The sequence below is a fragment of the Carassius auratus genome, unplaced genomic scaffold (genome assembly GCF_003368295.1).
Source record: "Carassius auratus strain Wakin unplaced genomic scaffold, ASM336829v1 scaf_tig00214148, whole genome shotgun sequence".
In the NCBI taxonomy this organism is placed as follows: Eukaryota; Metazoa; Chordata; class Actinopteri; order Cypriniformes; family Cyprinidae; genus Carassius; species Carassius auratus.
The window spans coordinates 96,242-109,204 of record NW_020527537.1 but is presented as its reverse complement, the minus strand read 5'-3'; positions in this window follow the sequence as shown (position 1 = coordinate 109,204).

Below are 12,963 nucleotides of genomic sequence, written 5' to 3'. Positions count from 1 at the left end.
CACACAAAGTGCTGTAGCAGAAGTTTCTGAAAAAGTTTCTCTGGCTTGTGAAGAAGCCCTTATTAATATGATGACATTTCTGGGTTAGCTTTCAAAGCTTTTTGTGTGTGGCACACATAGCAGCTCATTATGAGAAAACATCCACTTGCATCGCACACATACTAGACACACAGAGTGCACGGGAACACTAATAAACAACACACACACACACACACACACACATAAAATAAAAGCTAAAAATATGGGAACAAACACATGCATACACACGCTTGGCATATGATTCTTCACTGATCCGTCACAAAGGCACACATACCTTCAAGAGTGTTCACATGTCACATTAAATCAGAACTAGCTGACTGAAACCCTTGAACCGAGCATGAGATGATGTAAAAGAGAAGTAAAGAGAACCAAATCCTCAGATATTGACTGTGATTAATGTACTTAATGTGCCTAACAGTGGCCTGCTGTGAACACCGGGTGTCTGGGAGCAGAGAATATAGTGGTGAAAGTCATAGCGCACTCTGCCAATGACTGGAGATGTAAGCTTCAAGATTAGACAGGCAAAGAGCGCTGTTAAACTAGAGGAAGGTTTGCATCTGAGTATCATATTAAACATCCATCTTTTGATAGTCAATAAAAGAGTCATGACATCAACTTTGTCCTGAGAGTAATTGGGCAGCCTCCATTCAATGCAGTTCACTCAGATCTAGACAAATTACACTGATACCTGCATCAGAAACTTATTACACCTCATGTCAGTATAGAGGCTGAATAATGTAATTCATGGCTCTGCAGAGGCAAGAGATATGCTGAATACCCAAAAGTACTTGTGGAATATGCTGTACTATGGAGATCACAACTGTCAAGCAGAGATGTTCACAAGTCTTTAACTTGGAGTCCGAGTCAAGTCTGAAGCCTTTAACCTGGAGTCCGAGTCAAGTCTTGAGTCTTTGGTCATGAGTCGAGTCTCAAGTCATTTAATGGCTAGCTAAAAAAAAAAAAATCCCATTCATAATCCTCATGTACTGAAATCTTCCTATTTACAAGTCTGTTTAACAGGCTGTAGACAAAATATATGATCTATGATCTGCTTTGTTAAAAGAGAGTTCGAGAGAGAGATTAAGATCCAAGGTTAATTTGCATCCAGCCTTTTATGTTTTAACCCACTACCATGTTCAAAACGAGAAAGCGCACGGAGCAGAAAAGGATTAGAATAAAGCGTGTTTGGCTAGAGATAAAAATACTACAGGATATAGCGCTGAAAGATATTTACTATAAATGACCCTGAGCACTTGTGATCTGCTTTTGACGCGCTGCTCACTTAAAATGGTGGTCCGGATGAATGTCGAGATGCGGATGCAGTCATCAGTTATAGGAGTATTTAAGGATAAAAGACTTGAGTCACTTTTAAAATTCTCATGAGTCCAGTTCCTTGAATCGAGTCAAGTCTGGAGTCATTTGAGGTCAAGTCTGAAGTCAAGCCTGAAGTCCATTTGATTTGAGAGGAACTCAAGTCCGAGTCACTGACTCGAGGGCCAATCTCTGCTGCCAAGCACATCATATATGTGTAGATACAGTGACTGCAGAATTTAAGACAGATATTATAGTCTGTCTAGACTCTTTTGAGGAGTTTGAGTAATGGAGCTAATCTAATTAGAAAAATATTAAGGAACCATAAGGAATTGCAGCCGGATTTCAGCCAATAATTCCCAAACAATCCACCCACTCCCAGCATTGCACAAAGACTAGCCAAGTGTCTGAGTTTACTTCCAAATTACTTGCTAATTAGGCACCTGGCTACACATGAAATAATTGTATATTCTCTGATGTTTAGGAGCTTCTTAATTCCTCCCCCAGTTACATTCAGCACCTTCCGTAGATGGTGTTTACGTTAATAAAGAATTTGACATTTGCATCTCTACAGAAGCAACCTGTGATTAAGCTATTATGTTTTCTACTTTATCCACTTCAAACACCCTTTTACTAATTGGAAACTGCACTCTTTCTTTCTTAATTCATAATCCTTTGTGTGGCACCAATTTGTGTGGTTTATGTTTGGTTTTTGTATTTCATTGGACTGGTCATACACCACAGGAAGCTGGATTGGAAAGAAAGGAAAATTAAATTTACTGAGCTGCAATTCAAAGAAAAGTTGTTAACTCTTACGTAACAAAAAATACATGGGGATATACTGCAAAATGCATATTACATAATATATTTCCATTTATGGGAAACTACTAGTGCTTATATTTGTCAATATATAGAAATATATGTATTGACAATGTATGTGTATATATTGATACATACAAATATTGATACATACAAATACATACAAAAATTATGTGCTGCTGAAAAATACTACATATTAATGAATTTAATTTAGTGTAAATTAGTTTTATTTATTTGTTTGTTTGTTTGTTTGTTTATTTTATTTTATATTATTTTTACCTGCCAAAAAACAACCAGACAAGGCTTTGACATATATAGAGATGTTTTAGAGAAGATGTTCAGGATAATACAATAAGTTAGAGTGTAGGGTGTTGAAAATGAATGACCATACCATAAGAAAACCCACAAGGTCCATTAAAATATTGTCAATAGCAAAGTTCTTTTATAACCACTTCAATGGTTTTCTGTGAATAATTTTTTTTTTTTTTTTTTTTTTTTATGGTAGAGCTCAAGCTTAGACACTAACAGCCCCAGGGTGCAGGTGAAGGGGTTTTTGTCAACAAAAATCTACTAATGTAGATTAGGGAATGAATCAGTTTAACTCATTCTACAATATTAGATTGTATAAGCATTATAAAAAGAGCTAAACCATGTTGGACTCCCTAAGTCAGACAACAAAAAGGCACTGCTTCTCTCACGCTGCGCCACTATTTATTTAATACAATGCTTGTATTGTTACTTGTTATATTATTGCAATTCAGTAAGATAAGTTAACTGCAGCAATCAATATTTTTTACTGTATTTTCTCATGTTTCAAGGCAAGACACAGCAAAACAAGAGTATCCTACTGAAATATCGGCTTCAGATGCACACAGACAAGCCCAAAATGTCCCACAGACAGTAGATCCACAGGTATGGAACGTCTTGCCATTATAGAGACAACTCTAAATCTCTCAATGGCATTTGATGATAGCCCCACAGGCACACCACAACATTACATGCCCAAATTCCTCAAATTATAAGAGAAATCATCCATTATTAGCCTTCCCCTTCACCACAGTTCACACACAGTTCTCCTCGGGAAAATGTAGGCCTAATTTATATATATATGTTAGGGGTGTCACGATATGCCAGTATTGACGATAATCCTGATATTCAAAGCAACGATTTTTGATATCGTGTTAATTTAGTGTGTGACGATCTACTGGTATTAGCGATAACCACAAAGTGCCAGTACCTGGTTAAGCTCCCAGGTGGCAGTATTGTGCCTTAACGTGGACACCTGTCACACAACAAGACGACGCAGTGCACACAGCTACTCCGAGGAGAGCCGTGTTCATCAGAGTAATTTGCCATTATTTTACTAGTCATAGAATGGGAAACTTTATATTAATCTGTTAACAGCAGTTTTCTGAGTTGATTTAGGTTGAGGGTGATTATTTTAATAAGAACCAAATTTTCTTTTGTATTTGCAATCAATACGGCCTGTGAGTAGTAACACTTTACTCCTTTGTTCAAATCTATTAACAGTTACACGATTAAAATTGATCTTAAAAAACTGAGCTAACACATTGCCACATTAAACTCTGTAAAACTTTAAGTTGGTCGCAGTGCCATGCACTTAATGCCTCATCTGTGGTCATTCTTCAATAAGGTTCATTAGTTAACATTAGTTCATTACATTAATTAACCTACATAAATAATAATAATGAAAAATATTTCCACAGCATTTATTAATCTTAGTTCATGTTCTTTTCAATATTTACTAATGCATTATTGAAATCAAAAGTTGTGTTTGTAAACGTTAATGTACTATGAAGTAACATGAACAATGAATGACCATTTTTATTAACATTAAAAAAGATTAATAAACTGTAAAAAATGTATTGTTCATTCAAAAGACTGTCAAACTTGACAGTATTTTATCTCGTTATTTCATAGGAGCTGAAAAGACTGAGAAGCCCAGAGTCTTGTGCCCTGTGTTTATCAGTATCCTTATGTTCATTGGGTGAAAAATAAAAAACTCAATAAATAAAGACTAGGTTTCTATAGATATCACAATATATCGATAACCTACACTAATAAGTACATAATCAACACCATTAAATATTTAGAGTGTACAGGATATTCAGAATAAGCCTAGAGAAATAGGCCATGCTTTAGAGCCAAATCTTGACTCCTAATTTTCTTCACGTTTAGCATTGTTTTATTCCTGTGATGGAGTTGCCCTACCATGAGATAATGCAGGTTAAGTCCTGCTAATCAACAAATGCCAATGGTGCCATTAATGTGTCAAAACAACTGAAAAATGAATCCATCTTTTATTATAAGAAGGATTGCACGGGTACAGTCCAGACAGTGATGACCACAATTACACCCCAGTGTACAGGAAAAGAAGAACAATGAGTAAGGTTCAATGACACCTCATCAAAACGGAAGGTCATTATGGAAAGACTGAGTTATGTTTTACCAGAGCAGTCATGTTGCCCCAGTCATGATTAATTGTGATCTGTGGGCCAATCAAAACCAATGATCTAGAAAGGAATAGCCTCTGTACACTAATTAAGGAGCAAGTGAAAGAGATGGTAGAAAATAAAATAATGACAAAACCATCTACTTCTCCTGTCAACCTACAAAATGAGCCTTGTGAGCCTATCAAATTATGTAATATGGTTGCATGTATACACACACATGGTCCACTCATCTGACAGATATTCTATTGTGGACGGTGTTTGGTGATCTATGATCTTTTTTTTTTCACTATGTAATCACAAATGTAAATAAAGCAGTAAAATAAAGAATACAAGACACTTGCAGGGAAGTCATTCTAATGAAGTGGCCAGCTGATGCTGACAGCACAGTTCATGTGTGTGGGATAAAGACCTGAACTACTGGAGCTTAAGGGCCCACAGGCTCAACCAACAAGAACAAATTTGTCTCACACTCTCAACATAGGTCCCCTGTCAAACACACTCCTGTCCTCAATCTGGGATAACATAGTTACACAGTCATGGATAGAGTGCCCAATAGAAAGTGGAAAATATAATGCAATACAGTATAATCATTTAGCTTTTGAAGTCTAAACTGTAGGGTAGAGATACACTACTTACAGTAAAAAATACATGCAAGAACAAATATACACATTAGTAAAGTATGTCTAGACAGTTTGTTGTCTCTAAAAACATTGCGATGAGTCACCCATAAACATCACCTAGACTGTATAATGAGGTATGGAAGACCATTTCCACTTTAAAGTAAGGACAATATGGAAAAAGAATGTGACATTAAATCTCAAACATTAGACTTTTTTTCTCACAAATGTCAGGATCTCACAATGGGCTCCAGGATCTCATCACGGTATCTCTGTGCATTCAAAATGACATCAATAAAATGCACCTGTGTTTTTCCATAACATACGCCTGCCCATACCAAAATTCTTGCAGCATCTGAACAGGTAGCTGGTCTCAGACGATCTTGGAGGTGAAATTGCTGGATGTGGAGGTCCTGGTCTGGTCTGGTTACACGTGGTCTGTGGTTGTGAGGCCGGTTGGATGTACTGCCAAATTCTCTGAAACGCCTTTCAATTCATGGGCAACAGCTCGACATTCCTGCAGTCAGCATGCCAATTGCACATTTTAGAGTGGCCTTTTAATGTGGCCAGCCTAAGGCACACCTGTGCAATAATCAAGTTGTCTAATCAGCATCTTGATATGCCACACCTGTGAGGTGGATGGATGATCTTGGCAAAAGAGAAGTGCTCACTAACACAGATTTAGACAGATTTGTGAACAATATTTGAGAGAAATAGGCCTTTTGTGTACATAGAAAAAGTATTTTATTTCAGATCTTTGAGTTCAGCTCATGAAAAATGGGGGCAAGAACAAAATTTTTGCATTTATAATTTTGTTCAGTACATATTATATTACTAACTTGCTATTAATTTAAAGTGAAATTGTGCTTTTTTTTTTAAAGTAGGACAAAACAGTAAAAAGCAAATTTTTGCAATGGAATTTGTCACGTCCCCGGGCTGATCTGTCCGTTTTTCCCCATAGTGTGTGGTTGTTTACACTTACCATGTGCTTCTGTGTCACCGTGGTGCCCGTCTCCGCCCTCTTGTTTCATTATTATCTTGTTATTGGTCACCATCACCTGCTCTGCATCATGATAATCACTCCTTCTCTATTTAGTCTCCTCATGTGTGCTGTCTGTTGTCAGATCGTCGAGTTGTTCTTGTCCATGTCTCAGCTTTGTCCACATCTCTTGTTTAGCCTGCACAGAGATCGTGCCCGTTTTGTTTTCATCCTCTAGTTTTGTTTTTTCCCACTTCCTCCTGCTTTCAGGCAGCGCTACTCTCCAGCCTTCCGTGCTAGTGATCACCGATCACTGTCACTCCTCTTCTTCGCCGTGCCACAGCGCGCCACCAGTTCCCCGCCTCAACAGCACCCCCGCCTCCCTGTCAGTTTATCCGGGCATAGCATCAGAGGATTTCCAAGTGGAATTCATCCAGGAGGCTCTTTTGGATCTGCTCCAGACTGCCCAGTTCCTGGATAGTTTTTGTTTGTTAATATGTATTTTTATTTTTTCTGTCCTTTTGAATTTAAAGCCCATCTAATAAACTGACCTTTTGAGCACCTGCAACTGAGTCCCAGTCTCGCCTTGACAGAACGATCTGACCACCACGGACTCAGCAGGTGCAGATCCCCTCAGATCAGCCGTCACCCAGCAGGGCATTCTCTTGGGCCAACATGCCTCCCAGCTAATATCCATGTCCCCGGAGGTTGAGTTCCTTAATGCCAAGTTGTCGGAGCTGACTGCCCAGCTCCAGGAACTTCGAAGAGAGACATCTGCCAGATCGGAGAACCCCACTAGCCTTTCCACTACCCGTCATGATCCTGAGCCTCATGCCAACAACCCACCTCCCTATGATGGAAACTCCTGCAGAGCCTTCCTGTCTCAGTGCTCCCTAGTCTTTGCCCTCCAGCCCCGCCGGTATGCCCAGGAAGAGACTAAGTTGGCTTATGTTCTAACCCTCCTCACAGGCAGGGCCCGTGACTGGGGAACTTCAGTATGGGAGGCCCGGGCTCCCTTTTGTGCCTATTTTGAGTCTTTTCGACAGGAGATGGTCAAATTATTTGATTGTTCTGCTCGGGGTGATGAGGCAGCAGCCCAGCTGGCACGGCTACGGCAAGGAGGCCGTTCAGTGACTGAGTTTGCCATTGAATTCAAGACCTTAGCAGCGACCTGTGACTGGAATGAGGGGGCTTGCAGAGCTGTGTTCCGTGCTGGACTAGACGAGGAGATCCAAGACAAGATCGCCACCAAAGAGCTTCCACGCAGTTTTGATGATCTGGTCGACCTGGCCCTCCGTGTTGAGAGCCGCCTTCGCCTTCGTCTCCAACAACTGACTGCTCGCACTTCTTGGAGGGTGGGTGAAATGACCAGCGAATCCACCCCGGTCCTGCCTCTGCCATCTCCTGCTGACCCTGAACCCATGCAGGTGGGAGGTCTGCATCTTACTCCTCAGCAGAAGCAAGAGAGACTCACCCGGGGCTTATGTCTCTACTGTGGGACGGCCAGACACTTCGTCGGAAAATGCCCGCTAAAAGCCAAGGCCCATCAGTAGCCAGGGGGATTCTGGTGGGCACATCTCCTCTTAATTTACCCCACTCTTCCCGCACACTACTTCCCATGGGTGTCCAGTTCGGAGGTTCTAGTCACTCCTGTTCGGCCCTGGTGGATTCTGGGGCTGGTGGTAGTTTCATGGACACAGCACTGGCCAAGCTTTGGGGAATTCCTGCCATTCCCCTCTCTACTCCTATCTCTGTTCGGTCTCTTGATGATTCCCCTATCACTACCATCACTCACCTCACCCCTCCTGTAAGTCTTATCGTTTCTGGCAATCACCATGAGATAACCGAGCTGTACCTTCTTGAATCCCCGAGTGCCCCCGTGGTTCTGAGACACCCGTGGTTGGTGCAGCATGGCCCTCATGTGGATTGGGCCAGAAACTCAGTCTTGTCTTGGAAGCAGTCTTGTCTTGAGTCTTGTTTGGGTTCTGCCTCTTTTCCTGGTGCTATGTTTCCTGTTGTGCAGGTGGATGATGCTGATCTGTCCGGGGTGCCGGAGGAGTACTGCGATCTGCGGCAGGTCTTCAGCAAGTCCCGGGCTCTGTCCCTGCCTCCTCACCGGCCTAATGATTGTGCCATCAACCTCCTCCCAGGCACTTCTCCGCCCAGGGGTCGTTATATTCCCTGTCTGGTCCAGAAAGAGAGGCTATGGACAAATATATTCGTGAGTCCCTTGATGCCGGTCTCATCCGTCCCTCCTCATCTCCTGCTGGCGCAGGGTTTTTCTTTGTTAAGAAGAAGGATGTCTCCTTGTGCCCATGTATTGATTACAGAGGTTTGAATGACATTACCATTAAGAATAGGTACCCTCTGCCCTTAATGTCATCTGCCTTTGAACTTTTGCAGGGAGCCAAGGTCTTCAGTAAGTTGGACCTCCGTAATGCTTATCACCTGGTTTGGATTCGAGAGGGGGATGAGTATCATTTCGGCGGAGGGAATCAAAGCAGATCCCGCTAAGCTATGGGCCGTAGCCGAGTGGCCACCTCCAGACTCACGAAAGGCACTGCAGCGGTTTCTGGGATTTGCCAACTTCTACAGGTGCTTCATCAGAAACTTTAGTCAGGTTGCTGCACCCTTGACAGCTCTTACCTCCACTAAGGTACCGTTTAGGTGGAATTTGAAGGCTCAGGAGGCCTTTAATGACCTAAAGTCCCGATTCATTTCTGCTCCTGTTCTTTCGTTTCCAGACCCTGAACGTCAGTTTATTGTGGAGGTGGATGCTTCTGAGATTGGAGTAGGTGCGGTCCTTTCTCAGAGATCTCCCAGAGATGGGAAGGTCCATCCTACTACTCTCACCGCCTGAGCCCAGCAGAATGGAATTATGACGTAGGGAACCGGGAGCTGTTGGCGGTCAGACTGGCCTTGGGTGAGTGGGGTCACTGGTTGGAGAGGCCAGCACAGCCCTTCTTGGTTTGGACAGACCATAAGAACTTGGAATACATCCGTTCGGCCAAGAGGGTGAGTTCACGCCAGAAAACCATCCACCTTGACAGTAATTAATGCAATGGTAATTTGTGTTTTTGCTAAATAGGCATACATGGGGAAAAATTGGGCAAATCATGTTCAGTATTTGGTATTCGGGCTTTCGGCTCAGTGTTTCATTTTGTTTAGATTCGGCTTTGGCCAAGATTACCTTTGGGTGAATCCATACTCATTGCAAAATTATTTCTTGTGTGCCTATCCCAGCGAAAGATGTTAAAGGAGCATCAATTTGCTCAAGACAGGAGCTGTGGCCTCTGACACTGACAATAGGGTGTTTACTTGTAATTGCCCCCCAACAGTTGCATGTGTCAATGAAAGCGGTCACTGAAATCTCCCACACAGTCTACTACACAATAGGAGAAATATGATATACTGCATCCTGTCGGACCACAAAATAGCATACTGTACGCTTCCATACATGTTGAACTCCAAATGTTCCACCACTGGATGTTAAAACGTCCCCTTTTACGTTAAAGGGTTAGTTTGTCATTAAAAAAAATAAAATAAATAAATAAAAAATCTATTATTATAACCTTATTTACTAACCCGCATCTTGTTCCAAACCAGATATTTTATTTTATTTATTTTTTTATTTATTTTTTCCACAAAAGAATGTCAATTTTGAAAAATGTTAGTAACCAAATATTTTTGTTTCCCATTGACTTCCACTGTATTTCTGTCAATAAGATCAAATACTTTTTGTGTTTGGTTAACAACATTTTTTGGTTAACAACAAATTATTTTATTTTATGCCCCACCAAAGGATACAAAAAAAAAAAAAAAAAAAAAAAAAAAATTCATACTCATGATAAATCATAATCATGTTTGGAACAATGGAGGTAGGTAAGTGATGACAAAATGTTAATTTCCTGGGTGTACTATCCCTTTACTTTACCATATATTTGTTACTTTCAACTCTAATAGAAAATAAACTATATGAAGTTCTTAATTTCTGTGTAAGAAACAATTAAAACATGACTAAAAGCATGGCATGACACCAAATTACACCTTGAAGCATGTCAGTGTGTGACGTCTGAATGTGCGGTGATTAATAGAAGAACTTCCACTGATGATTTCACTTTCTTACCAAGCCAAGGAACAAGTGCACCCTGAGGTATTATAGCTAAGAATCCATTATTCAAGGAGGAGGCTGCAGCTCCATGCTGCAGAAGCAAAGTTGACACCAGGAGGCACTGAGGCCATGCTCATCTACAATTATAGCTTCTAGCACAGCTAGACTGGAAGCACACTTAAAATTACAGAACCCTGAAGCTGAGAAGACTGGGAAGCTACAAAAAGGGTACAAGCCTACAACCTGTGCTCAAATATTATTTCACCATATTATTTTGGCTTGATCTCATATCCAGGAACACAACTGTCAGCTGAAGAATATTTGGACTGATGTGTCTATACTACATTCTTCTGAGCGCCATCCAAATTTAGAAAGTGATATCTGCCTTTGAAGAACACTGAAATGATGCACCATCATTGTTATATACTTCAGTGCTCTTGAAGCCTCCAAGAGACACTTTCAGAAAACAGGTTCATCTCCTCTGGGAGCAAAAAACACACATTCAAACTGTTTCTCCAAAAAAAAAATGAGGAGCAATGAGCAATGAGATTAAATAGATACAATTCGAGAATGAGAATCTTCTCAGGTTTTTCTCAAGAAGGAAACAAGCCAAGTAATCTCCAACATATTTCCTCTAGGGTTTTAGAAGAGATCACATTTTCTCAAATTGTGTTCATGTTTGCCAAGAAACCAATGTTTCAGTTTGAACTCACATTTCTCATCAAATTCTTGCAAATCATCCACATTATTTTTTATATACATTAGTTTTATAAGCATATATTCATACTGTATGTCAACAAGCAACTCTTTTGTGTCTATTATTATTCCTACCATGGAATTAAAGAAACATCTTATGACACAAAACTGGGACTTCCACTGTGTCTGTCGAGCTATGAAAAAGCAACCTCTGAGCAATAAGATTTTCCTCTGGGTCGGTCTTCCCATAGAATGAACAACCTTCCTGCATGCCAAATACATATGACTTTTTGTTTTACTGCAAGAGAATCTAAATGTTGATCTGCATGTTCAAAATCACCTCTGAAGAGTCTAAAATAGTGTGCCAAATAAGTTATGCTATGATAAATACCACACATTAAACACATATGTCACAGTAACGAAAACAAATTTAATGTTAAAACACTATACATATATTTTTTACATTTTTTTTAGTAATATGGACCATGATAGCACTGAACATCATATCTAAGACTTTACCCAGCATGAACAATGGAGATGAAGATAAAAATCTAATGTGAATCTCATTATGAAAGAATTAGACAGGAAACCTGTCCACTCTCACAATGAAAGTACATTTAAATCCAAACGGATGTGCATCACTCGCTCATCTATACTATAGAAGAAAGCACTGGCAGTGACTGGAGATCAATAAGAACAAGGAGAAACATCTACTGAGCTCCGGTAAATGGATCCCAAGTCCATACAGCATGACAACTGATCAGTCTCCTATTTCTCAAAATACAGATATAATGTGGCAAGCTATGTTAACAATTACATTTACAATTACTCTTTTCCACATTAAGGATAATAATAATGATGATATGAATAACAATAAATGTTTTTTGTAAACAAATTACAAAAAAATCAATACCTTTTCCATGATTTATATGCACCTGTATCAAATAATTTGGTATCCATTGTATCAACTCCTTTTTAACCTATTATTAGGCTTTTTAAGGTCAATAAATAAAAAAATACAGTCACATTACTATGCAATAGTCCACATGAGATAGCCCATTATCACTAGATTATATAAAGAGTGTAATTATATATATTTTTTATACAAACAAAAATTGATAATGTGGAAGTTACTGCCTTTTGCAGACATTGCAAAGGCATAGTACATTAGCATCAAAATAGAGGTAAAAAATCAGGTTTGGGCTCACAATTTTTCATTTTCATTACTAAAACATCTCATTTTTAAATTTTCACTGTCCTACCTATAATCAATATGGCTGGACAAGCAAAAAACGTATAAGTATTTTTTCTCAGTTTCACACATGGTACCTGCAATAATGCCTAAATTTTACATCTGCACAAATATTTAGCTCTACCTTTTATGCTTAACATAAAGCGGAAAAAAAAATTATTACAATTATAAGCAATTATTATTATTATTATTATTATTATTATTATTATTAAAACAATTTACAAATTTGAGAGGATTTTGATATTGTTCATTTGAAATACATTTCAGAACGCAGATAAAACCTTATAATTTAAAAGGTGACGACATGCATTGATTCCAAGTTAAATACCATTTTGAATTTAAAATTATTCTACTTACTAAAAAGGCACTTTATAATCTTGCTCCATCTGACCTTCTTCACATCTACACTCATACTTGCCCTTTTAAGATCATCTTCTGTACTCACTCTTGATCTTCCTCATTTGCACAACCACTATGGGGTCAATAAAATTAACATGTGGACTAATAGGCATAATGACAATATTACTTTAGCCACTGTTAACAGGACCTGTTTATAAGTACTATTATGTAATAGTTGGTGGACAGGTACTAGTCGCTACTGGATTACTAGAAAAACAATAATAATAAATACAATAAAAACCGATCGTGTTCCGGTTTAAATGTTA